Source organism: Antechinus flavipes, chromosome 5, assembly GCF_016432865.1.
Source record: "Antechinus flavipes isolate AdamAnt ecotype Samford, QLD, Australia chromosome 5, AdamAnt_v2, whole genome shotgun sequence".
Classification (NCBI taxonomy): Eukaryota; Metazoa; Chordata; class Mammalia; order Dasyuromorphia; family Dasyuridae; genus Antechinus; species Antechinus flavipes.
The window spans coordinates 215,262,398-215,287,738 of NC_067402.1; the positions used below are offsets into that span (position 1 = coordinate 215,262,398).

At 34.0% G+C, this 25,341-nt stretch overlaps 1 protein-coding gene across 3 annotated transcripts in view; it reads right to left on the reverse strand.

Annotated features, from left to right (window-relative positions):
• The window catches only part of SLC16A7 (solute carrier family 16 member 7), a 234,774-nt gene extending 219,116 nt beyond the window's left edge, over window positions 1-15,658 (reverse strand). For 2 of the 3 annotated variants that reach the window (XM_051962899.1, XM_051962903.1), the window contains exon 1: window positions 15,427-15,658. The gene's annotated coding sequence lies outside the window, so the exon portion shown is untranslated. The remainder of the gene's footprint in view (window positions 1-15,426) is intronic. The other variant, XM_051962900.1, reaches the window with a different exon arrangement.
• Window positions 15,659-25,341: the final 9,683 nt, after the last annotated feature.

A 25,341-nucleotide genomic window follows, 5' to 3' on the forward strand; every position in this document is an offset into this window, starting at 1 on the left:
AAACATGAATGTTTTGCAATACTCATTATAAAATTTATTTCCTCCTCAAAACTATCCCTCTTCCAAACTATTCTTCCATTTACTCAGCTTCACAACTTCAGTGACATGTTCAGTTCTTTACTATCAACCCACTAGTTGTTCAATCTTATCATATCTACTGCCAAATTTCCTAATCTGTTCATGTTTTTACTCAAAGAAGAACCACCTTGTTTCAGGCTTTCACTATCTTTTGTTGGACTTTTGTAATAGTCTCTACATTGTATTTCCTGACATCTCTCTATTCCAACCTTTGTAAACCATCTTCTGTACTATTATCAAAGCGATTTTCCTAAAGCACTCTAAGTCTACATTTTCCTTGGCTTTCTAAAATGTAATATTATTTCCTCTTAATTCACATCCTTTTTAATTTCTATTTTGTGTTATTTTATAATACACATAATTATTAATACAGGTATATAATTCAATACTTAATATAGTAGTATATTAAGGATTCATGATCTGTTTTTAACTGATAATGATATTCTATCAAAAAAATTTGCAGAGATTTGTAGGATCTGGTGAGGTTTCTACTCTACAAGCATTCATGTAATAATTTAAAAACATTTATTAACTGGCTATTGTATATAAATATATATATTAATTTGAAACTTCATGGTTACCTCCATGCCATTATAAGGCATCTAATGAGGACTTTACTTGAAAATATTTGCTATATAATGAATAAAACATTAAAAGCCAAAGATTTATACAGCATATACAATTGATTGATTTTATATTCATTTTAATGCTTTTTATATATTTTTTTCCTTTAAACAAAATAACCCTCATAAGTAAACCAGGCCATATTGCTTGCAAAAAAATAGTTCTACAATCCAAGGTTCACTCTATTCTGGCAGCATTCAAATGTATTTTTTATTTCATTGATTTAGAACTATCCTCTATATATGCAGATTGCTGACCAATTGTACATACCTATCTGATACAACTTTTGCCCAGTCATCTCAAAGTTTATGAGAAAAGTCCATCAATATCCTGAAAACCCTCCTTGATTTATCCTGAAATTGCTAAAATATTCCAACTTTTAAGTCTTTCCATGTAACAAATTCACTTTCTCATCATGAAAAGCCTTGATGACACCATGTATACCTGTTCTTTGGCAGTCTTCAATGTGTGTGTGTGTGTGTGTGTGTGTGTGTGTGTGTGTATACATATATATGTATATATATTGCAGAATATTTACATTTCCTTTCACCTCTTCATTTATCTCTATATAATACTCATCTCTAGTTCTTTGGAGATAATGGTATTTTATGTTTCATTGCTATACAGTAAAACCAATAAAATATTAGCATTGAAAAGATGGGCCTTGATTTTCATAAGAAGCTTGGGGAAAATAAAAGAACTTTGCAATTTCCAGACAGCAGTTCAGGCAACTCGGCAACTCTCTTCTTCCTGTTCTGGGCTCATCTCCTTTTCCATCTGTACTGTCTTTTCCAGATATACATACTTTTGGACAAGCTCCACAAAATGTCAATCCAAATGCTTGTCAAAATCTGAGCAAAAAAACATTTTTCATTCATTTGATTTTCCCTTTGTGAGTAGACAGGCCAAATTACATGCTGAGTTATGAGAGAACTTTTCCAAAATGCTCGAAATGTTCTGGAGATCGATTCAATGAGAACAATGTCATTTATAAAGAAGAAACCCTGAAGAACTCAACTATCTACAGGGCATCCCTTCCTGATTTGGACTCTGGACTATATCTACTCCATCAAAATAACAGATAGCTTTGGTTAACTTTTTTCTTTTCTGTTTAGTCTCCTCCCCCACCCCCAAAACACACACCAACTTTACAGATAAAGAAATTGAGGGGCAACTAAGTGGCACAATAGATAGAGTACCAGCACTGAAGTCAGGAAGACTTGAGTTCAAATTTGACCTCAGACACTTAATACGTTTTTGCTGTATGAACCTGGGCAAGTCACTTAACCCCAATTGCCTCAGTAAAAAAAAAAAAAAAAAAAGAAGAAGAAGAAGAAGAAGAAGAAGAAGGAAAAAAAGAAAAGAAACTGAAATCTACTTAAATTATTTGCCTAAGGTCATACAGGTAGGAAGCATTTAAGGCAGCATCTATCTGAACATAGGTCATCTATTTATATAATAAGTAAATATCCTCCAGCAGCTGGATATATCTTCAGGATGCTGCCTGCTATAACCTCCACAAAGTCAGATATTTTTGTTTAAGCTAAGTTTTGTATCTTCTTTAGTGCCCTGAGTATGGTGCTCTACTTATAGAAAGCACTAAATAAATGTCTGTTGAATTAAGAACAGATGTTTCTTGACATATAGAAGACCAAAAGTTCATTTTGCCCCACTCATAGATAGTAAATAGATATTATTAGCCCTATATCTCCATGTAAAGATAAAGAATGAATTTTTCAAAGGTATAGGGTTCATAGTAGAATTGAGAATATAATTGATGTGAACATAAAAAACTAGGCTCTTGGGAAGCTATGATCACTAGGAAGGATAGGATATATTTAAAAATTAAATGTCAATAATTAAAAAAAAGATGACATCAGGAAATGCCATGTCCTATTATCATATATTAACTTGTAAACATTTAGCAATAATATGCAAAGGATTTCTGGGATCAGTTGAGATTAGTTCTAGATAAATCAGTAACTGAAGATCTCTGAAAGTGAAAAATGAGTTACAATTTCAAGACCCATGAAACTTTCCTGCCTGGCAACTTGAAAAGACATATACTGGGTTAAATTAAAAGCCCACACATTAAAGTAAAATGGATGACAGTGGAATAAACAAAATAGATGACTAACAAATATAGTATTGATTAGAATTTAAAAAAAAATTAATGATGGTTACAAAGTTCACATGGTCCCAAAGAAGTTGCAAGGTTAGCAATTTGCCTTACTTGTATATAGGAGTGTGTTGTCCACTATGCATGGTTCTAGGGAAGATAGAAAGATAAACAAGATGTACTCATGACTGTTATCTTAAAGAGCTTACAATCTTATAGATGGAATAAAATATATACCAAAAGAAAAGAAATTAGAAAAAAAGAAAAAAAACATGAGAGAAATATGAAGTGTTCTAGAGGTAAAAGAGTTGCCAGTGTATAGATGAGCTACAGCTAATACTTATTTTTATAGTTTAACTTATAGTACAGTTAAAAGTTACTTATTTACATATTAACCTCATTATCTACACATCAGAGTTTTGAGATAAATACTACTTAATTATTGCCCCATTTCACATATTAAGAAACTAAGGCTGATGTCTTGACTCATGGCCATTTAGCTAGTAAGAGAAAGAACCTGAATTTGAAAATAGGTTTTCTGATTTCAATAATAAAGCTCTTTCTACTGCAGCACCTTGCTTCTAAAACACAACTTGTCTTCTTTCTTCTCAATTTTAATTCAGATGCTACCTTTTGATGCACTTTAATCAAGTTTTCAAATGAGGCAAACAATACTCAAAAATCAGATTAATTTAAACCCATTCCTAGTTCAGTTGTTATTTTAAGCTGCCTGATTTGAGGGTTACCAGAATTAATCTGATCATTCACAGTTCATAGAATTAATCTTATTGAGAAGAGGATTATACACAATGAAGTGTTAAAAAAAAATAAAACACTGTAGGCATTTCTCTCATCCTTTTAATTCTGTTCTTTGTTGCTGTTGCTGTTGTTTGAAAGGGTCAAGCTTTTATTTTATTTCCTACAGAATGTATTAATCTGTTCTTGACTAGCATATTTTAATTCAATTAAATTCAACAAATATTAGGCATTCCTATAATAATAACTTAAACTTTCTTGCTGATCTAAGGTTTATACAGTGTTTTTTGTCTTAGAACAATATTTTATTATAGAACAACATGTATAAATATATATACATATGTGTTGTATATACTCATTTATATGCTTATTAATTAATTAAAAAGACTTTGGTAAGTATAAAGAAGAGGAATGAAATGTTATCAGAGTACTGAAGATAAAAAGATTGCTTCTTGTAAAAATCAAGGAATATTTCTTGGAAATAATGATTTTTGGAATGACTAATGGATAGATGAGAGATATTTAGATTTGATTAGACAGATAAAATATTGAAGTATTACTATCTGCCAGGTATCAGCTTTTGAGTTGGGCCTCCAGTAATAGCTACAATTTCAGCAATAGAGATGGGCAAAGAAAATATTGAGAGATTATTGTTTTTGTTTGTCCTTTGCTCTCAGAGAGGGCCATGATATCAAGGAGGTAATGGCATGACATGCAAGTGAATTGGATTTAAGTAAAAGTAGGGTTATGCAAAGTTTCCAGCTTTACTTTCTTCTCCAAAGATATCTGGATCCAATAACAAAATACAGATCTGGATGATTAAAGATGGCTCTGAATGCAGTGACAGACCTTAGTCTTTAACAGATTTGACTGAGGCAATGCCTAATCAGTGATTAAGAAACAATATGAGGAAAGACAAGACAGAAATATGTAGGGAATCTTTGGGAAAAAAACAAGTAGCAGTATTTTGCCTTCAGTGAAAGGCTATGTGGAAAGAAACAGCATGAAATAAAGCTACAAAGATAAAGTGAAGTTAAAAAACAAGTTTGGAAAATAGACTAAGCATATTCTATATATAAATAATAGGAAACTATTGCAAGATGTGTTTGTTTAAACTGAGAAGTTAGAATTACACTAACAGTATACTATGGCAATAGTGGAAATAGAATAGAATGTTAATGAAAGCAACAAAATATATATTTTTAAAAATAGGCAAGCTAACCAAGCTGAAACATCAAAACACCCTTCGGGAGATAAGAAGCATCATGCCAGTCAAATCAACCCACCTAGACTACCTCCTCTAAAATATTGATGGAGAAAACTCAAGAGACCTAGTAATCTAAAAAACTCCTTGTAATGTGTTGTTTTTCCCATTTGGTAGGTAAGACCTTGAGAGCAGGTATCCTTTTTTATTTTCTAATTTTTATCTGCAGGGTTTAGCACAATAATGAACATATAGATGTATATATGCATATTTGTAAAATATGTATTTTTGTGCATATCTTTTGATTCAGCAGTGTCAGTACTGGGTCTATATCCCAAAAAGATCATAAAAGAGGAAAAAGGACCCACATATGCAAAAAATGTTTATAGCAGTTCTTTTTGTGATAGCAAAGAAATGGAAAATGAATAGATATCCATGGGAGAATGGCTGAAGAAGTTATGGTATATGAATGTAATGGGATATTATTGTTCTATAAGAAATTATGATCAAACTGATTTCAGAAAAGATTGGAAAGACTTAAATGAACTAATGCTGAATGAAATGAGTAGAACATTGTACACAATAACAGCAAGCTTATATGATTTTCAACTATGATAAACTCAGTTCTTCAGTGTCTTTGTGTCCAAGACAATTTAAATAGATTTGGGATAGAAAATGTCATTTGTATCCAGAGAGAGAACTACTCAGTTGTTTCAAAAAAGACATTTCAATTCTCTTAGTGGGAGTTCCTATATCTATATAATGACAGCATTTGAGTAGGTGACTTCTAGGTCATTTTCAACTCTAAAATTTTATAAAGGATCATCCTGCTTCAAATCTTTAGGGTCCTAAAAAGGAGAAAAAAGTCTGGCATTCTGATAATTTTTATACAGCATACTCAGTTACTCTGACATTCTATGTAGATCATAAATATTGCCCATAGAGACAAGGCTATAATAATTGATGGAAGATGGAGACAACTTAAACTTAATTTAGCTCCTAGAATATAAAGTTGTAAAGAATGCTGTTTTTGTTTTGTTATGTTTTATTTGAAAGCTGGTCTCAATATCTTGTCCAGGCTTTAACCGCTCTCAAAACTGATAGTATACAAACTTTAACCAGTTTCATTTTTTCCAAACTAGACCAGTTTGCCCTTCTATAGGTATCCTGATGGCCCTCCACTCTTTTTTTTTTTTTTTTTTAATTATAGCTTTTTATTTACAAGATATACGCATGGGTAATTTTTCAGCATTGACCCTTGCAAAACCTTCTGTTCCAACTTTTCCCCTCCTTCCCCCATTTTCTCCCCCACATAGCAGATAGACCAATACATGTTAAATATGTTATATATGTTAAATACAATATATGTATACATATCCATACAATTATTTTGCTGCACAAGAAGAATCAGACTTTGAAATAATGTAAAATTAACCTGAGAAGGAAATCAAAAATGCAAGTGGACAAAAACAGAGGGATTGGAAATGCTATGTAGTGGTTCACACTCATTTCCCATAGTTCTTTCACTGGGTGTAGCTGATTCTATTCATTATTGAACAAATGGAACTGATTTGATTCATCTCATTGTTGAAGAGAGCCATGACCATCAGAATTGATCATTATATAGTATTGTTGTTGAAGTGTATAATGAGCTCCTGGTTCTGCTCATTTCACTCAGCATAAGTTCATATAAGTCCCTCCAGGCCTCTCTGAAATCTTCCTGCTCATCATTTCTTACAGAACAATAATATTCTATGACATTCATATATCATATCTACTCAATTTCCAGTTTCTAATCACTACAAAGAGTGGCCCTTTACTCTTAAGGACTCATTATCTATGGGTGTCAGAGTTAATGTAGAGGCCTGATCAGCTTTATCCCCACTAAAGCTCAGAATTCCTGAACTCAAACAATCCCATAGTCTTAACCACCTTGGGAATAGGTCTTGCAGACCACCACACCGGTCAAGAATGTTGCTTCCTAAGGAAAAGTTGTGAAGGAAACATAAGTGCTTTGATCATGAATACATATGATTTACTAAAATAAACTTTTCTAGTTTAATTTATAATATAATTTTTAATTATATAATTTATAAATTAAATTGCTGTTAAAAAGATTTAATTTTTAATTAGTTTGAATAATTAAGAAACTGTCACTTTTTTCCCTTTTCAGGACATTTGAAAACTAAAGTTACTAATGTCATTTGACAGAAACAAATTTATATATAAGTCCTGATTTGAATGTCTGTTAATATGCATTTTACTAAGAAAAGGAAAATCTTAGTAAAAAGTTATAATAATAAATTAAACAAGCAGTTATGATTCAAAGAGGTTTCAACTATGTTTAAAACAAATGTCTGAAAATTTTCTTTAATGGACTATTAATGTGTCTAATTAATGGCAGGCATTCCTTATGGATATGTAACCAAATATCCATTGAAACTTTTCTGTAGTCTATAAAAAATGTGGCTAAATGTCCTTGCCTTTCCTCTGAATCCTTCATCCTCTTCTATCTATTGTTTTGACACGTTCTTCAGAAACATGGAAACTGTTCAGTTTTAGATCAACAAAAATCTGAAAATAAGCCTGAAAAAAAATATATAAAAATATTAATTGATTTAAATTGAATTAAATTTGAGGATTATTTGTGTCACCATTCACAGGCTAACTATGAGTGTGATTATCAGGATTCTGTCTACAGCTGCAACTTAATGTGTCTGTCCACAGTTTATATTACAATCCAGTTTGAACTAAGAATTCTTGTCTCATAAATTCCCTTGTTAAGATAATATTCCTAGAGGAATATTTTAAAATTTTGTGAGCTAAGTAGGTATTTGGGTGTCTATACCAATGCAGCAACAATTTTTGTCAATGAATTTCATCCTGTGTCACAGAACTTTGTTCTTAACTGTGAGGTCCTTATATTCACATTTAGTCAATAGTTAACTTTGTATATACACTAGTAGTGTTCCAGCCTGTATTGTAACCCAATGCAAACAATGATTCACAACTGAAAAATTCCCTGCCCCAGAAAATTTTTTACAGTTTTAGAACCTACAACAAAACTTAAAGATCTAGCATATTTATAGAAAATGAAACTGGAGTTTGAAGATATAAAATATTTTCACCAAGATCAAACAGGTCATATTTATAGATTAAGACACATGGGTAAGAGGCAGGTAGATGGTGCAGTGGATGAAGCACTAGCCCCGAAGTCAGGAGAAGCTGAGTTCAAATTTGGCCTTAGACATTTAACACTTCCTGGCTGTGTGACCCTGGGCAAGTCACTTAACTCCAATTGCCTCAGTAAAAAAAAAAAAGACACATGGGTAAGTAAAATAGAAGAAAGATGAAGAAAAAAGAAAGTCAATGGGAATGTAATAGAAGAGAATGGAAGAAATATGGAACAGAAGGAAAAGAGGATGGAAGAGAGAGTAGGGCTGGGGAAAATAAGGAAAAGAAAGAGAAAACTGCAGTGTGGTACCTTCAAAAATTAGGGCTAGAGCCACAAACCTGCTCAAACAAATGCTTATACAATGAATTACCTAAAATATTATTGTATAATAATAATAATAATGATAATAATTAAGTTTAAATGGTGCCAGGCACTATACTAAGCATTTTACGATTCATTTAATCTTTCCAACAAACCTAGGAAGTAGGTACTACTATTATTTCCATTTAACAGATAAGGAAACTGAGATAAACAGGGGTTAAGTGATTTGCCCAAAATCATATATTTAGTAAGTCTTTAAGACTAAATTAAAACTCAAGTCTCCTTGACTCTAATGTAAATGCTCTATATATTGCACCATCTAGCTAGTTCAAAGCATCCCTAAGTTGTATGAGTTTTACCAGAAACATACCTTTGTTAAAGATTTCAATGTATTGCACATATTTAGTAATGTACTCACATATCTCTTTATTTCAAGTACCTTTTGAGTATTTCATTTCTCAGATGCTCTCTCTCCATCTTTAGGAAAGACCTAAAATTCTCCTTCCTTCAAGCCAGTATTAGAAAGCACCTTTCTTTAGATACTCTTTCATACATATTCTTTCTCTGATTTGTATGTCTAATTTCCCAAGCCACTCAGACCATCCCAGTTCACAGGTAATAATTCTTTTCTCCAGGTCTATTAACCAAACAAGACTTCCTAGGGTTGCCTTTGTAATCTAAGGGAGAATTCTCCTTTCTAAAAAAATCTGTGCTTTGTGCAAAATCAGGCAATTCTTGTGCTTGGACTTTTTTTGTAGTTAAGATTCTTCTTGTTGCCAAGGCATCTTATTGACCAGGGGTGGGCCCTGACATAAAAATGCTATTCTATGCTTTGCCAAATATTACATATTTACATATACATAAATATTACAAATGTATTACATATATATGTATATATAATTCTTTTCAGGCAAAATACTATAATCTGCCTAAAAACAATTTTTTTCTTTGACAAAGATTTCAAGTCCACTAATATGTATTAATTATCTATTATGGGCAAAACACTGCATTATGGGCAAAAAATTTGCTTATAGGAATACAATGCTGTTGCCATTTTTTAAAATAAAGCCTATAATATACATTTTATTTGATAAAATTATATAGGCCAAGTGAGCATTATTATCCATGCTCTATAGCTGAGGAAACTGAAGGTCAAATTGGATAAGAAATTGGCCCAAGTTCATGTAACTATCAACTCTTTGAATTAGAACCTTGAGGCCCCATGTGTTATAACAAATCTAAGAACCTTTTTCCTACAATATGGTATTTCTCATTCTGTTAAAAAGAAAATAAATGGGCATTTTTCTCCTTTTCATAAAGAATGTTTTTTCTTTGGAAGGGATTTATCCTCAAATACAATGAGTTTAATCTTGACCATATACATAAATATAACTATACACACACACACACACACACACACACACATATATATATATATACGTATGCATATATGTGTAACATTTTTATTGCCTGATTTTTTTTTATTTCATAACTCTGAACATTAATTTGGTCATTAATAATAAACAATGTCTCTCCTAGAAAGAATTCTAGCATCTTAAAATGTCTGAAAAATCACTTTGTTAAAAGTTCAATTCAATTCAATAAACATTTATTATATTACAAATGTTCTCTGTGTGAGTACTGTGCTAAGTATTCCTTGTTTTCCAAGAGCTTATAATCTAATAAAAAATATTCTGTTTCCACAATGCTTATTTTAGAAAACTTATACAAACATAATCTTATCTGAACTCTTTGGGGGGGGGGAATGGGAAGAAGGTATGGAAGAGGCAATTAGGATTAAGTGACCTACCCAGGTCACAAAACTATTAAGTGTCCAAGTCAAATTTGAACTCAGGTCCTTGACCCCTTAGTTAATGCTCTACCTGCTGTACCACCTAGCTGCTTCTCATCTAGCCTCTTCTTATTAATCTTACCTCTTTCATACTTTAAATACACCAAAAACATAGGAACTCTCTCCATCATTCAGAACACAGCCTAACAATAATTAACTATGAAGGAGCTCCATGAAGCCTAGCAGAGTTAAGTGATTTACATGTGGTCACATAGATAATAAAAGAATCTGGACAAGAAACTAGGTCTTTCTGCCTGAGAGTTAGGCTTTCTATTCACAATACCATGTTGCTAGACTACATTAACTTATATTAATGGCAATTAATAGTAATTAATATTATATGATATGAGATATATTAATTATCATCAGAGATCTGTACCCAGAGTAGAAATCAGTTTTGAAAATTTCATTCCACTGTGCTATTAAGATCCAAAAATCTTTAAAAGAAAATAACCATTGTAATCTACCAGTTTTTCAAATGCACATTTAAAAAAAACAAATGATTTCTTTATATGCACATTCAAAACCTGACCTTTATTTTCCATGGAAAGGGTCTTAAAGAAAAACAAAAAACCGTGACATTTCCAAAATGGAATTTCTAGTTTAGAGCATTGCAACACATACACATTTTGTTTTGGGGATGGTTAAAATAACTGCTCAAAAGTTTTGGCCAAAATTTCATCAGACCAGCTGCCCATAGCTGCCACTCATATGCCCTGCAAGGCTTCCAGGAACTTTTTTGGGATTTCAACGATTGCCCAATGGAACATTTGCGAAAGCATTTTTGGAATTAAATCAAACAAGTCATTTTCAAAAATGTTTGTATGGCTAACTTTCCTGATAATATGAATATTTGTTCCCTCACTTTTCCCAAATGCACCTATACATATCTCACTTGGTTTCATCAGAACCTGTTTAATTTATATTGACTTGTAATTAATTTTTTTCACCTATTATTCGTAATTTATTTTTCACATTATTTTTACTTCTTCGTTGCTTCCAGTGAAGCACTTCATTATATTCTAGAGGCAACTGATTTTTTTGACAGGGAGCTGGATAGTACAATGTAGTTAGCATTCTGATCTTGACTCTTCCTGAATTCAAATCTGGTGTCAGACATTTACTAGGTGTGTGACCCTGCACCAGTCACTTAACTTGCTTGGTCTGAGTGTCCTTATCTATGAAATGGTGATAATAATTGTACCAACTAACAGAGTGGTAAAGAAGATCAGATGAATATCTGTAAAATGCTTAGAAAAAGCACTTTTTAATATATGAATATTTGTAAAGTGCTTAAAGAACTATGTAAATGTTTACTGTTTATGCAATTGTTATTTAAGGACAGGACAAAGGATTCCAAGCTTGATCAGATCTAACCAAGCCAAAGCAAGTAATGAGACTGAATATCAATTCTTCATAGATAATATAAACTGGGGTGATGTTCCTTAGTAAGTTGTTCAATCATTTCTCAGTCATGTCCCCTATAGGGGATTTTCTTGGAAAAGATAATAAAGTAGTTTGCCAACTTCAACTCATTTTACAGTTGAGATTACTGAGGTAAACAGGTTAAATGACTTGCTTAGGGTCACACAGTTAGTGTCTGACATCAGATTTGAATTCAGTAAATTGAGCCTTCTTGACTGCAGGCCCAAAGCTCTATCCACTGTACCACCTAGCTGCCCTACTTACTAAATTAGCTACAGGGTAATAGATGGTTCAGCTATACACAGCTACTCTTGAAAAACATCTGCTAGGCTGTGGAGGGATTTCAATCAGCATCAATTGGCATACTGCTGGCACCAATGAAATTAACAGACCCTTGAAGTGCTTGTGGCAAACTAAATTAGGCAGCCTGAATGACAGTATTTATTAGACTATTCATTCTTTATTATGATTGAGTAGAACTGTGGTCATTTATTTAAGACAGAAACTTGGTAGTTGTTCAAGGGCATTAGATGGGTTCCTATGCATAAGGAAAGTTTAGTTACTACATAGAAGCTTAAAGCTGTAAGTTTTTTGGCTTGATCCAATGTAATCCAATATCTGAAAGCGCAGTGTGTCCTAGGTAACCACATCAATGAAAGCATATTCATTGAATGTTTTACTGCACAATACAACATCATGTGATGGCTAATGAGAAAATCATGATTTCAAAAGTTCTTAGTTTTCCGACAAAGGTTAAACTAGGCACAAAATAATGATTCTTTTTTTCAAGCTTACCTTGTACAAATTAGGCATTTATTTAATCAATCAACATACAAGGAGCACAGTTCTTGCCTGTGTGCTAGACAATGTTTATTCCCAAAGCACAAGGTGGAGACGACTTTCTGGTGAGCCTTCCAAACTCTGTCCTTAGGCCAAACTTTCACTCAGTTTCAAGCCTGAATCAAAGAAGCTTCTGGCTCCAACTCAGCACATCTTTGAAAAGGAAGGGCAGTCATGCAGTGAGTTGCTGACACACTTAAAGTGAGGGTGAAAGGGGGAAAAGTAAAGTAGTCTTCCCAAGTTTTTAGAGGTTACAGCATCTCAGGATGTGAAATTTGCATCAGAAGGTCAGGAATTACAGAAAGATTAGTGGAAAGTATCCTTTTTATGACTTCTCAGTACATGTTCCCTTGAGACACAGAAAACAGAACATTTTCTGTCTTGTTGCTTCAATTAATTCCTAAGGGCCTCCTGCTATAAATTGTTTCATCTAAAAGTTAAAAAAAAATGGGCTTAATATCTTGAAAATTCCAGCATTCTAAAGCTTCTGTGCACTAATTCCTGTATAAACTTTGTTAAAAGGAAGATCCAATTGAGGTTTTTTTTTCTCCTAAAGTGCTGAATTAGGCATAAAAATCTTGATTCAAATAGTAGTTTCCTCCTTTAACAACTCCTTATGTGACCATGGATCATCTGTAACTTAACCCTCTCCAAAACTCAGGTTCTTTATCTGTAAAATGGAAATTATAACACTATAATGCTGTGTACTTGACAAATATATATTTTTTAAAAATTCATAATTCTTAATAGTGCAAATATAAATATTAGTTATTACTACCACTGCTTATTTCTCACATTGACTTTTGAGATAAGTATCATTTTGAAATGAAGGAGAATTGGGTTGAAAGTTCAATAGCATAAGAGGCAGGTTCATTTAGTAGAATTAACAATCAGGAAACCTTATTTAAATCCTATTTTTATCCATCACTGACTTACCTGTGCACTGAAAACTTGACTTCTCCTTAAAATGGATATAATATTTACCTCTCCTTCCTCCCAAAGTGTTTTGTTCCTGTTTTTGTTCAGGATTAAGTTGAATATAATGGTTGATTCCTATATTTCAGTTTCAGCTTCATTGTAAAAGGGAGATTTAGTAAAGTTTCATCAAACTCATGTAAATTCCCTAGGATCCCACTTGGCATAAGAAAAATAGGGCAGTGTTTTACCCATAGTAGCTAATATTAGTTGAATTGAATTGATGCATAATTTGAGATTATTAGCCTGTGAAACGTTACTCTTTCGAGTTAGGATTAAGTTGCTGAGGGTGGTTACAGAATCTCCTTTTTCAGAAGCCGTTTTCAAACGAGTCTTTGGGTTTGACATGGCTAGGCACAGTCGTATCTTAGAGACAGAGGATTGGACTAGTTGCCTCACTGAATCAAACAGACTTGTGTTCTCATTCCTGCTCTCGATTTGCCCCAGTGCTTGAGGTCTCAATGACACAGCAAATCCATCCCAACATGCCTCGTACAAGTTTGCTGCCGTCTGAACTCGGTGATCGGGCTGATAGCCATAAGGTTCCCCAGTCTGACTGCCAAGAAAAGGGCATCCAATGTCCCGGTCTCCCTCTTTCTTAACCTCTGTTCTCATGTCCTCATCATCAGTTCCCCGTTAACTCCCATGGGCCGTCTCCTATTGGCCAGCCCGAGGGAGGGGTCCATGAGATAATAACCTACAGCTAAACTCATTGCTCGTTGCGCATTCCCGCCCTTGGCCCAGACTAGCCCAGCCTCTAGAGCCAGGAAGGCAGGCAGATAGTGTGTGTAAGAAGGCGGGAGAGGGAACAGCCTTCCAGAAACCTTTCCTCATTTGCCCTCTCTTCCATTCCCCACCCTCTTTAGTGCAATCTCAAAATCCCCGTCCCAGCCTTAACGGAAAAAGGCGGCCACCGGAATGACTCGGCTTACTTGTGCCTTTGCCAACCACGGCCAAGGCACCCAATCTCCTCGTTGGCGGAGAAGTAGACGAGACAGACTGGGGGAAAAAGGGGCGGAGGCAATAGGCCTTGCGACAATCGCCTGAGAGATGAGGACACTCGCACGTGAGAAGCACAACCACCTGGCCAGGATGGGGGCAGCCAGCTCCGCGCAGCTGGCCCCATGGCAGCTCGTGGTCCTGATTGGGAGGAGCCGGCGGGAGCAACTCTTGCCTTCCTAGGCTACTGCGGCAGCCGCCGGGGTCAGTGTCACTAGTCATTCTTCCCATTCTCTCCGGGCTCCTCAGTCTATTGGTCGATTCTCCTTCATCCCAGGCGCACACCTTCTATCCACCAACTCCCCATCCCCCATTCCCATTCTCTAGTAGAGGCAAAGAAAAGATTCCATCCAAAACTCTCTCTCAGCCCCAATCAACTCGAGTCTTTGCTGAAAATGAACTCTCCAGCACCAGCACCAGCACTACCCCTCCTCCCCTTTGCCGCACCGGCGCCATCCTCGTGAGCCGTCGTCCTTGCCCGCCTACGTCCCGGTTTCTGTTATAAGATGCTTGTGAGATGCAAAGACGGGATACACAAAGTCTAGCTGGCGAGTAGGAGCCGAAACCGTGAGTCTTGAGGAGAAAAGGCTAGGAAATCTCCGGTGCAAAATCCCCCACAACCTCCACCACCATCCCCCAGCAAGATGGGGGCCCTATCCTTGCACCAAACACGCGCCCACGGGAGCACACCCAAGACTGGCGGTTCTTTTATACGCCACCCCTCCACCCTCACCCCCTTGCCTCCTATTACAAGCGCGCCCATTGAAACAATGTTGAGGCTGAGACCCCCGTGCTGGCTGTGAGCGTACACACACACACACACACACACACTCGCATACTCCTCTGGGTGCAGCTTCAGCTTTTTGTCTATATATGGACTCCCCTCCCAGCACTCTGGTAGCATATATGTCACAACGTGCACACAATGGGCATTCCTAGTACACACGCGCGCAGCCCTTCTCTTTAAGGGCATCTGCGAGCACCGAAAGTCTCCTTTCTCCTTCTCCTCCTCTTTCTCCTCCTCCTCCTCCTCCCCGTTTTACCCGGTGTGTACTTACTTTACCTGGTCTCTAGCTCGGGGTGAGTGAGTGGGCGCTCGGCTCTTTGCGTGCCCCCCCGCCGCAGCCGGTTCTTTTCGCTGTCACAGGGTGAATGGATTTATTTATTTATTTATTTCCCTTGACGTGTCCTCGCCAGCCGCAGCCAAAGTAGGAGGAGGAGGAGGAGGCAAAGACTGGGAGGGGAGGTGGAGGACTGGTGAATGCCCTTGTGTATGCCTCCTGGGTTGTGTGTGTGTGTGTGTGTGTGTGTGTGTGTGTGTGTGTGTGTGTGTGTGTGTGTGTAGAAAAAAGGAAGGGCAGCAGGCGGCGGGAGGGAGGTAGAGAGAAAAGGGAAGGAAGAGAGGCTTCATGGGCCAGCAGGGCTACAGTGTAAAACCTTCCTACTACCTCCCCAAACCTGTCCTGAGTAACTGAGCATGCCCAGTTCAAATCTTACATACAGACTTTCCACGGACTAAGGACATTCGCTTCCACTTTTTTCCGGATTTTAGCGGTGACCTGAGGGCTAGTCCATAGGCAACCCCTAGGCAAAGCAGAGAGAGAACTAGAGAAACCCCAATCCTGATCTGCAAGGTCTATAAATTTGAGAGACAGGTGTATTGCGGCACCTTCTAGACATCTAGGTGAATAAAGCAAGACCATTAAGATCAGCAAAAATTATGCTGTCTGCTGGAAGAGGAGACACCTGGGATCTTGAGTGAACAAAAGAGTTCTTTGCCTGCAGATAGAATTAGTAGTCCGCACTAGGTTCTTCAGGCACCCAACCAAATCATTCTAGTAAAGGATAATGGAAGAGAGATGGAAAAAATAAATTATAGGAAGCAATGGAAACAGTTTGTAATAGTTTTCCTTCTTGTAATTCTGAGGTCACTAAATGATAGGATTCCTTCAAAAGGCTTTTTTTTTTTTTTTCCGAGTGAGAAATCATAAATCTGAGATTTAAATGGTATATATAAAATTTTCCTTTCCTGAGGGAGAACAGAAACTAATTTGTAACTTTGAGAATTCTCCAGGAGTATCGAGTAGTTAAGTGGCTTGTACAAAGCTAATATGTGTCAGAAATAAGACAAGTCAAATCTCTTTTATTACAAAAGTGAGTGGCTGTCTCCTATGCCATTCTTGCTGCTGCCCAAACCTTAGAAAAGTAAGACATTTAGTTAACTGGAAAGTGAATAATTATAAGAATAACAATAATTTACATTTTTGTTTAGTTCAAAAGCAGCCCCATGTTTTCTAACTTCCCCCTTTTTTATTTCACTGAAATAAATATAATTATATTTCTGTATAATTTCTGCTGACTGAAGGAAAACTTCTTTTAAAGAAGATGAAAATTGCAAGAACAAATAATAATTTTCTACAACTAAGAAAATCAGTTTTTCCTGTCTTTAATCTAAAATTGATCCTTAAAGTTGTTCAGAAGATAAAATAGCAGACTTGAATTAAGGATGTAGTTTTTCTATCCATTCCTTTCAAAGAATAAGTGGTTTTAAAAAAACTATTTAACACCTGTCCATCATGATTAAAAATATGATTTTGGACTAGCTTTGTTTCTGGTTTGTTTCCAAGAGTTCAGAAGGCAATCTCTCTCAGAGAGAGTATTTTGGAAAAGCAAATAAATAAATGAGCTACTAGGCAAATGAATACATAGATAAATGAGCTAGATTTGGAAAAACAACTACCAAAATGAATGGGATTGTATTTCCCATTCATTTTTTGATAGTTGTTTTTCCAAATCTAGCTTATTTATCTATTTATTCATTTTTAAATTTGTTTTCTTTAATTCTTTAATCTTTTTCTTTTAAATAAGACTGTACATGAAGTAACTTCTTAAGGTCCAAGACTTTCAAAACAGATAGAAGAACAGTAACAACTGTTTTCCATGGAACTACTGTCCAAGAACACAGTATTTTCTTAGAAAACAAGAGGACAACTAGAATGTCAGGATATGTTTTGTAAACATTCAGCACAGTAACTCAAAGAAGAACTTGAAAGGTCAGCTGCATATATGTGGGTATGTATATTATGTATTTTATATATATATGCTTAATATATATGTCTAATCCATGCACATACACAGATGTCCATTTGTGTATGTGCATGGATTAGACATATATATTAAGCATATATATATATATCACATAATTTGCATAGATATATAGGTACGTACATATATATATATATAAAATATACATACATACATACACATGTATATGTACAGGTTATATGAATACATATAATAAGCTAATACTTATTTTGAGCTTGCTATGTCCCAAGCATTGTGTTAAGTGCTTTATAGTTATTACATTTATTCCTAACAACTCTGGGTGATAAGTGCTATTATCAACATTTTACAGATGAGAAAATTGAGGCAAAGGTTAAGTCAGTTATGCAGTATCATAAAGCTGATGTGTCTAAGGCCAGATTTTAACTCAGGTCTTTTTTTCTCCATGCTCTATATTCACTATCTGCCTATTTATGCCTACACATTTGTATATGTATAAATATGTATTACGCACGTGTATGTGTGTGCATAAGTATATGCACCCAATGTACTACTATACACACACACACACACACACACACACACACACATATATTTGTTAATACACAGGTGTGCATAAATATGTGTGTGTGTGTGTGTGTGTGTGTATATATATATATATATATATATATATATATATATATACACACATTTGTAGGGAGGGATTAGTAAACTTTTTCTCTATTCTAGCAAATTTCTTTCATTTATTTCTTATCTTTCCTTCCTTTTTTGTCCTTTCTTTTGTTTTGTTTAAAAACATATTTCCTTATTCTCTTTATTTTCTAGCTAGTAGCTTCTAAGTCCTCATAATTCTTTATCAATTAGAGGCAGCTGGTGACATAGTAGATAAAGCTCTGGGCCTGGAATCAGTTTAAATCTAGCCTCAGATATTTACATGCTGTGTTTTCCTGGGCAAGACACTTAACCTCTGTTTGTCTTGGTTTCCTCAACAGTAAAATGGGATGATAACATAACATCTACATTGACAGAGATGTTGTGAGGATCAAATAGGCCAGTGCTCATAAAAGTCCTTAGCACAGAGCCAGGAACATAGTAGGCACTATATAAATGCTGATTCCCTCCCTGAAACATTACCAGTGACAACTAGTCAACCTTTGGCTATTGTCTGGATATTAATATCAGGACTATTAAGCCTTTATCCATTCTACCCACTACTGGACCACAGTTAATGATGGAATATTTCTTTGAACATTTGCCTGTAAATTGTCAGGGATAAAAGAAACACCAAAAGGGAAATCTGAGCATATCAATTATTAACAAAATTAGCAATTGCCTAACAAATTGGATCCAGGGCCCCTCAGTAGGCATAAGAACTCAGAATAGCAGTCACAAAAACTTTCTTATAATCAATAATAAGGAAAAAAAAATCAAGTTAGATAATCTTAAACAAAAGTCTATTTTTTCTTTCTGATTAGCCAAAGCATTAAAAAACTAAACAGTATTAATAGCAAGCTGTTCCAGAATATTTTATGTTTTTTTTCCAAAAACAGTCTTTGGTCAGAACCTAAACTTCTTTATTCCTAAAAAAGCTTAGCATTAGATAAATGGAAATGGCAGAGAAAAGGCAGGAACTTACTTGAGCTCTCCCAAGTTCCTCTTCAAACAACTTTAGATACTAACTAAAAACAAATTGTGGAGTGACAGAAAACACAAAATAGGATGAGGTGAAAAACTTCCCCAGCCCCAAGACAAAAGACAAACAGGAAAGATTCTACTGGGGTAAGTGCAATGCAGTCCTGTGAAGGCTGTAAACCAGTAAAGAAGCAGTAGAGCTTTGGGGTGATGGAATCAGTAGCCACAGCAGCAGCAATTTCAAGAGCTCTGAACCCACAGGTTAAAAAAAGGGAGTCAAACAATTTATCAAAGGGATTATAATCTGATGTATCCCTTAAAGCAGTAAACCTTATTAAATAGAATCTATTGAATAATTCTCAGGTTCTTGCAGATTAAACTTCTTAGGGGTTTACCATGTATTAATTTGAAAGGGAAGACTAATCTATCACCAAAGTCACCAAAAAATTCAGGAAACATAAATATGATGAACCAAAAGATCAAAGTAATAACCTTAATTCTCACTGTAACCAAGTAATCCAATCCCAGTGGCTGTTTAAGTAGAACATTTCATTTTCAATCCCAAATGTCATATTTAGTCATCTGTTTCCTGGAAACATTTTCTATTGGACATCCTGAAATAGGTCTCCTTTTCAGAGAAGTTTTAAAGGGAATTTCTCCTAATAGAGCTGCTTTTCTGATTTGATTCTTAGTCTAGTTTTGAGAACTTATTATATCAAGGTCTACATATCTCATTAGAAACATGTGTAAGCCAGGAGTATACATATGCATATCCAAAATCTAAATAGTCTGATCATGCTTTCAAACATTTACTACTCTATTTAATTTAGAGAACTTTTATATCTTTATTTAACTGGAAAACTTTTACATCTTTGTTTAATTTCATATTTTTGATGACATTTTCATATCAGAATGAGATACTTCAAGAACCTAATCTTATACATACAAATATAACTAGAAGCAAGGGCATGGTGAAACTATATACTCATATACTTAGTTGCTTAGGACAAACAAATTCAGATTGAAATCAGTAAATGGTTTTATACTTGAATCTTTGCAATCCTTGCATACTTACATATATTATAGTAACTCAGAGATGTTTAAATATTAATATGCTAATACATTTATTGTTGCAACTACAAATACTTCCAAAATTCACATTCCTTGATTATACAAATTTGCTATGAAAGGAGGAGGGATGTTTTTAAGATATAAGATTTTTGCATTTTAAAGTACCATAAGCCACAATAGGAGGAAAACTCTTTTAGCTCTATTTTTATTCCAAACAGGAATCATATTTAATAGCCAATCATGTAGCAAAATTCCACATTATTTATGATTTTATAACCAGATTTGGAATTAAACAGGTGGGAAGATTTCCTATTCAGAAAGGAAAATAACATATGAGGAAACTGAGTCAAGATGATTCTAACTTAGCCCACACCAAAGTCATCCCCTCAACATTCCCAAACATAGCTACCTATTTCAGCTCTCAGACTGCACTTCCACTGAGCAGCACATAGCATTTCCCTATAATGGTGAATTATTGGTTTAATGACACTTCAGACAACCATATCCAGAATCAAAATTTAAAACAATATCAAGTTATAGTCCCATGAGATTTTACCTCAAATAGTAGAATTTCACTAATCCCAGTTTAGGACTAAGTTTGTATTCTTCTTCTCATATTTTAATAATAATTAACAATGAAAAAAATATAAGCACATTTTATTTAACCTTAATTTATAAATTAATAAAAACTGTATTTTGAATACATAAATACCCAATAATTGACTTCAAACACAAGAGAAAATGACTACAGTAAAGTCTCCAGTATGTACTGCCTATTTACTCTTTAGGCAAATTTGAAAAATTTGAATCTAAAGTTTACCATACCAATTGGAATTATATTTTACTAACAGATAAAATTTCATAATTTAACAGTTTTTTAAAAATTTTACCCTATTTGTCTATCAGTTCAAAATAATCTAACAGCTTCTAGATTAAAAGAGAAGTTATGTTTTTAATAGCATTTCTGATACATTGGTTCCTCAAATTTTATGATATAAGAAAAAAATTTAGAAACACAATAATATGCCTGATAATCATATGTTTAAAACATGAACAAACTTATTACCATGCAGATAGCTTTGATTCAATTAAATACATTTCCAAATAATCTCATATAGAAAATCATTCATTTTATTATTTTTTGTCATTTTATATCATTTGCATTGAAGGCTAATAGAGAGTATTTACAATTTGCTAACATTAATATAATATTTGTCATGTGCCAGGTACCATAAGCACTTTCTTGCATTTGTTGTGAATCTTAAAATAAATATGAGAAATGGATATTGTTATTTATCCCCTTTATATAATAGGAAACTGAAGTAAACAATGGTAAAGTAACTTGCTTAAGGTCACACAGATTTTGCATCAGCTTCTGATTTTCCACAATTTTCTTAATAAGAGAACATATCTCACTAAAAATGAGACCAAGTTACATTTTAGTTTCAAGACAAATTCTGATAAAATCATCTCAATTTTCCCAAGGGATTACTGTTTCCAGTTAGTTCATGTTTTATTTTTTTTTAAATGTGGTAGAACTTTTTCTTTTTTTCACCTAATGAACTCATTACTCATGTTTTTCTTAATTGAACCTAACTCTGTTGAGTTATCTAAAACAACTTGGGAAAGGAAGCACAGACATTGATTGAAGAAATACCTTCAACATAGATTTGGTGAAATGGGAAAAAATGCACTAATGAAAACAATTCTTTAAAAAATTAATTTGGTTAAATGGAAAAAAAAATCCACTGAAAAATCAACTTGTTTAAAAGGAGAATTGATTGAATGGAAAAGAAGATTAAAGAGCTAACCAAAGAAAATAATTCAATAAAAATTAGAATTGGAAAAGTAGAAGCTAATAACTCAATGAGACATCAATAATTAGTCAAATAAAATTTTAAAAAATAAAGAAGAAATAAACAAAAAAAATTATCTCACTGCAAAAACAATCACCCTGGGAAACAGTTTCAGGACTACCTGAAAGCCACAATCCAAAAACAGCCTGGACAATATCTTTCAAGAAATCCTCAAGGAAAATTGCCCTGATATCCTAAAACCAGAGGGTAAAATAGTCATTGAAATAATTCACTGATCATCTCCTGAAAGACAACCCAAGATGAAAACTCCAAGCAGTATTGTGGCTAAATATCAGAATTATTAAGTCAAGGAGAAAATACTGCAAGCAGCCAGAAACAAACAATTCAGATATCAAGCCACCACAAGTCAGGATGACGCAGGAGTTAGCAGCTCTCATATTAAAGGACTGGAAATGAGAGTAGGAGGGAAATTAGAATATGATATTCTGAGAAGCAAAGGAGCTTGGATTACAACCAAAATCAACTACCCAGAAAAATTGAACATCTATGGATATTTGGAGGATTAGGGCATTTTCAATAATTTCTGATGAAAAGATCAGAACCAAAGAAAAAAATTCAAATGCAAAAGAAACATAAAAAGGTAAATAGGAAAGAAAAATGTTATTTGAAACTTAATCTGTTTATATCTCTAGATGAGAAGATGATATTTATAATTTGTGAGAACTGTATCTTTACTAGGGTACTTAGAAGAAATTTATATAGACAGAAGGTATATGTATAAATTGACTTTGATATGATAACATAAAAAAAGAAATTTAGAGGATGGAAAAAGATTGTATTGGGAGAAGAAGAAAGGGAAGGTAAAATGGTCTAAATTATATTTCATGAAGAGGCATAAAAGGGCTATGACAATAGAGGAAAGAAGAGAGGGGGATAAACATTGCTAAGACATTAATCACTTTAGATTTGGCTCAAAGATGAAATAATATACACAGTTAATTTGGTATAGAAATTTGTCTTACTCTATAGGGGAGTAGGAAGGGAAAGAGGAAAAAAGGGATGTGTGTGTCTGATAGAAAGGAGGGCTGATTGAAGGAGGTGGGGGTCAGAAGCAAAACACTGACAAGAAAGGAAAGGGTGAAAGGAGAAAGAAAATATAAACAGAGAAAAATTGGGTGGAGAAAAATACAATTATAACTGTAAAGGTGAGTGGTATGAGCTCTCTCATAAAATAGAAGTGGAAAGTGGGGTATATTAAAAGTCAGAATGCTATAATATGTTCTTTATAAGAAACATATTTGAAGTAGAGATACTCACAGAGTAAAGGTAAAAAGCTGGAGCAGAATATATAATGCTTCATCTGAAGAAGAATAAAAGGGTAGTGATCCTGACCTCAGATAAAGAAAAGCAAAAATAGATCTAATGAGTACCATAGATAATGAAGTAATATCAATAGTAAATATATATACACCAGGTAGTACAGCATCCAAATTGTTAGAGAAGCTAAGTAAGTTACAAGAAGACTAAACTTTTAAACTAGTGGGAAAATCTCAACCTACCTCTTTCAGAACTAGATAAATCTAACTACAAAATAAATGATAGACCTCTGGAGAAAATTGAATGGATATAATAAGGAATATACCTTGTTCTCAGTGATAGATGGTACCTACACAAAATATATTAGGGCATAAAAATGTCACAATAAAATATACAAAGCATAAATATTAAATGCATATCTTTCATACCATAATGCAATGAAAAATATGTGTAATGAAGGGTCGTAGAAAAATAGACCTAAAGCAATTGGAAACTAAATAATCTAACCCTAAAGAATGGATAGGTCAAACAACAAATCAAAGAAACAACAAGTAATTTCATTCAACAGAATGAAAATAATGAGCAATATACTAAAATTTTTGGGATGCAGCCAAAGCTGTTCTTAGGGCAAATTCTATAAATTTACATTTATATGTGTAAATCTCTAAATATTTACATGTATACGATAGAGTAGATCAATGAATTGGGCATACAACTACAAAACTAGGAGGAAAAACAAATTAAAACCCCCTATTAATACCAAATCAGAAATTCTAAAAATCAAGAAAGAGATTAATAAAATTGAAAGATTGAAATGATGAGCAGACTAATTTCAGAAAAGCCTTTTCACTTTTTTTTGTTTTTCCTTTCTCATGATTCTAATTTTTCTTTCACAACATGACTAATGTGGAAATATGTTTAAAATAATTGTACACATATAACCTATATCAGATTGTTTACTGTCTTGGAGAGGGGAGAGAAGGAAGGGAGAAAAAAAAATTGAAACTCAAAACCTTACAAAAATGGATGTTGGAAACTATATTTGCATGTGATTGGGGGAAAAAAAAACTGTTAGATTTTGTCAACTTGAGTTCTTCTCATCTCATTTCCAGCCATATACTAGTCCAACAATCCACTTAACCTAAAGAATTAAATCCCACTGAATTATTCTAAACTAAACTATACTCTATACTTCCATACTGCTATTGTATTGGAAGAGATGCAAGATTATATGCATGTAACTTTATCTTCAAACTTTTAAAGATTATTAAAACTTTTTAATAGTTACCATAATTTGGGAATTTACAGCAAAGTTTTTACAATTCAGTCAAAAAAATTAGTTTTTGGTTCATAATGCCATAAATTCCAATATAATGGAAGTAAAGATTTCCTTCCTTTCTTGTCCCCTTTCTTTTTTCCCAAATTAGAAATGGGGGTGGGAGAGAGAAAGACAGACAGACAGACAGAGACAGAGAAAAGATACAGAGACAGAGAGAGACACATACAGAAAGAGACAGAGACAGAAAGACACACACAGAGAAGACAGAAAGTGAGAAAGAGAAAGACAGAGATAGAGAGACGAGAAAAGAGGTACAGAGAAGAGAAGAGAAGAGCAATGAAAAGAAAAGAGAAGAAAAGAGAAGAGAAGAGAAGAGAAGAGAAGAGAAGAGAAGAGAAGAGAAGAGAAGAGAAGAGAAGAGGCAGCTAGGTGTGCAGTGGATAGAGCACCATCCTTGAAGGCAGGAGGACCTGAGTTCAAATCTAGAATCAATCACTTAACACTTCCTGGCTGCATGACCCTAGGAAAGTCACTTAACTCAAAAAGAAGAAGAAGAAGAAGAAGAAGAAGAAGAAGAAGAAGAAGAAGAAGAAGAAGAAGAGAAGTGACTTTTTTCAAATATTCTTAAGGTTTCTGAGAAAAATATACTCTTTCCTTTGGTTGATTGGGCACAGAAAGAAGTTAGCAGCATTTGCCAAGACAAAAGAAAAATGCAGACAATATAAGACAGACACAGATATGCTTGTTGGTATTTTTTCCCCCTTATCTTCCACTAAAAATTTAATTAAAATTAG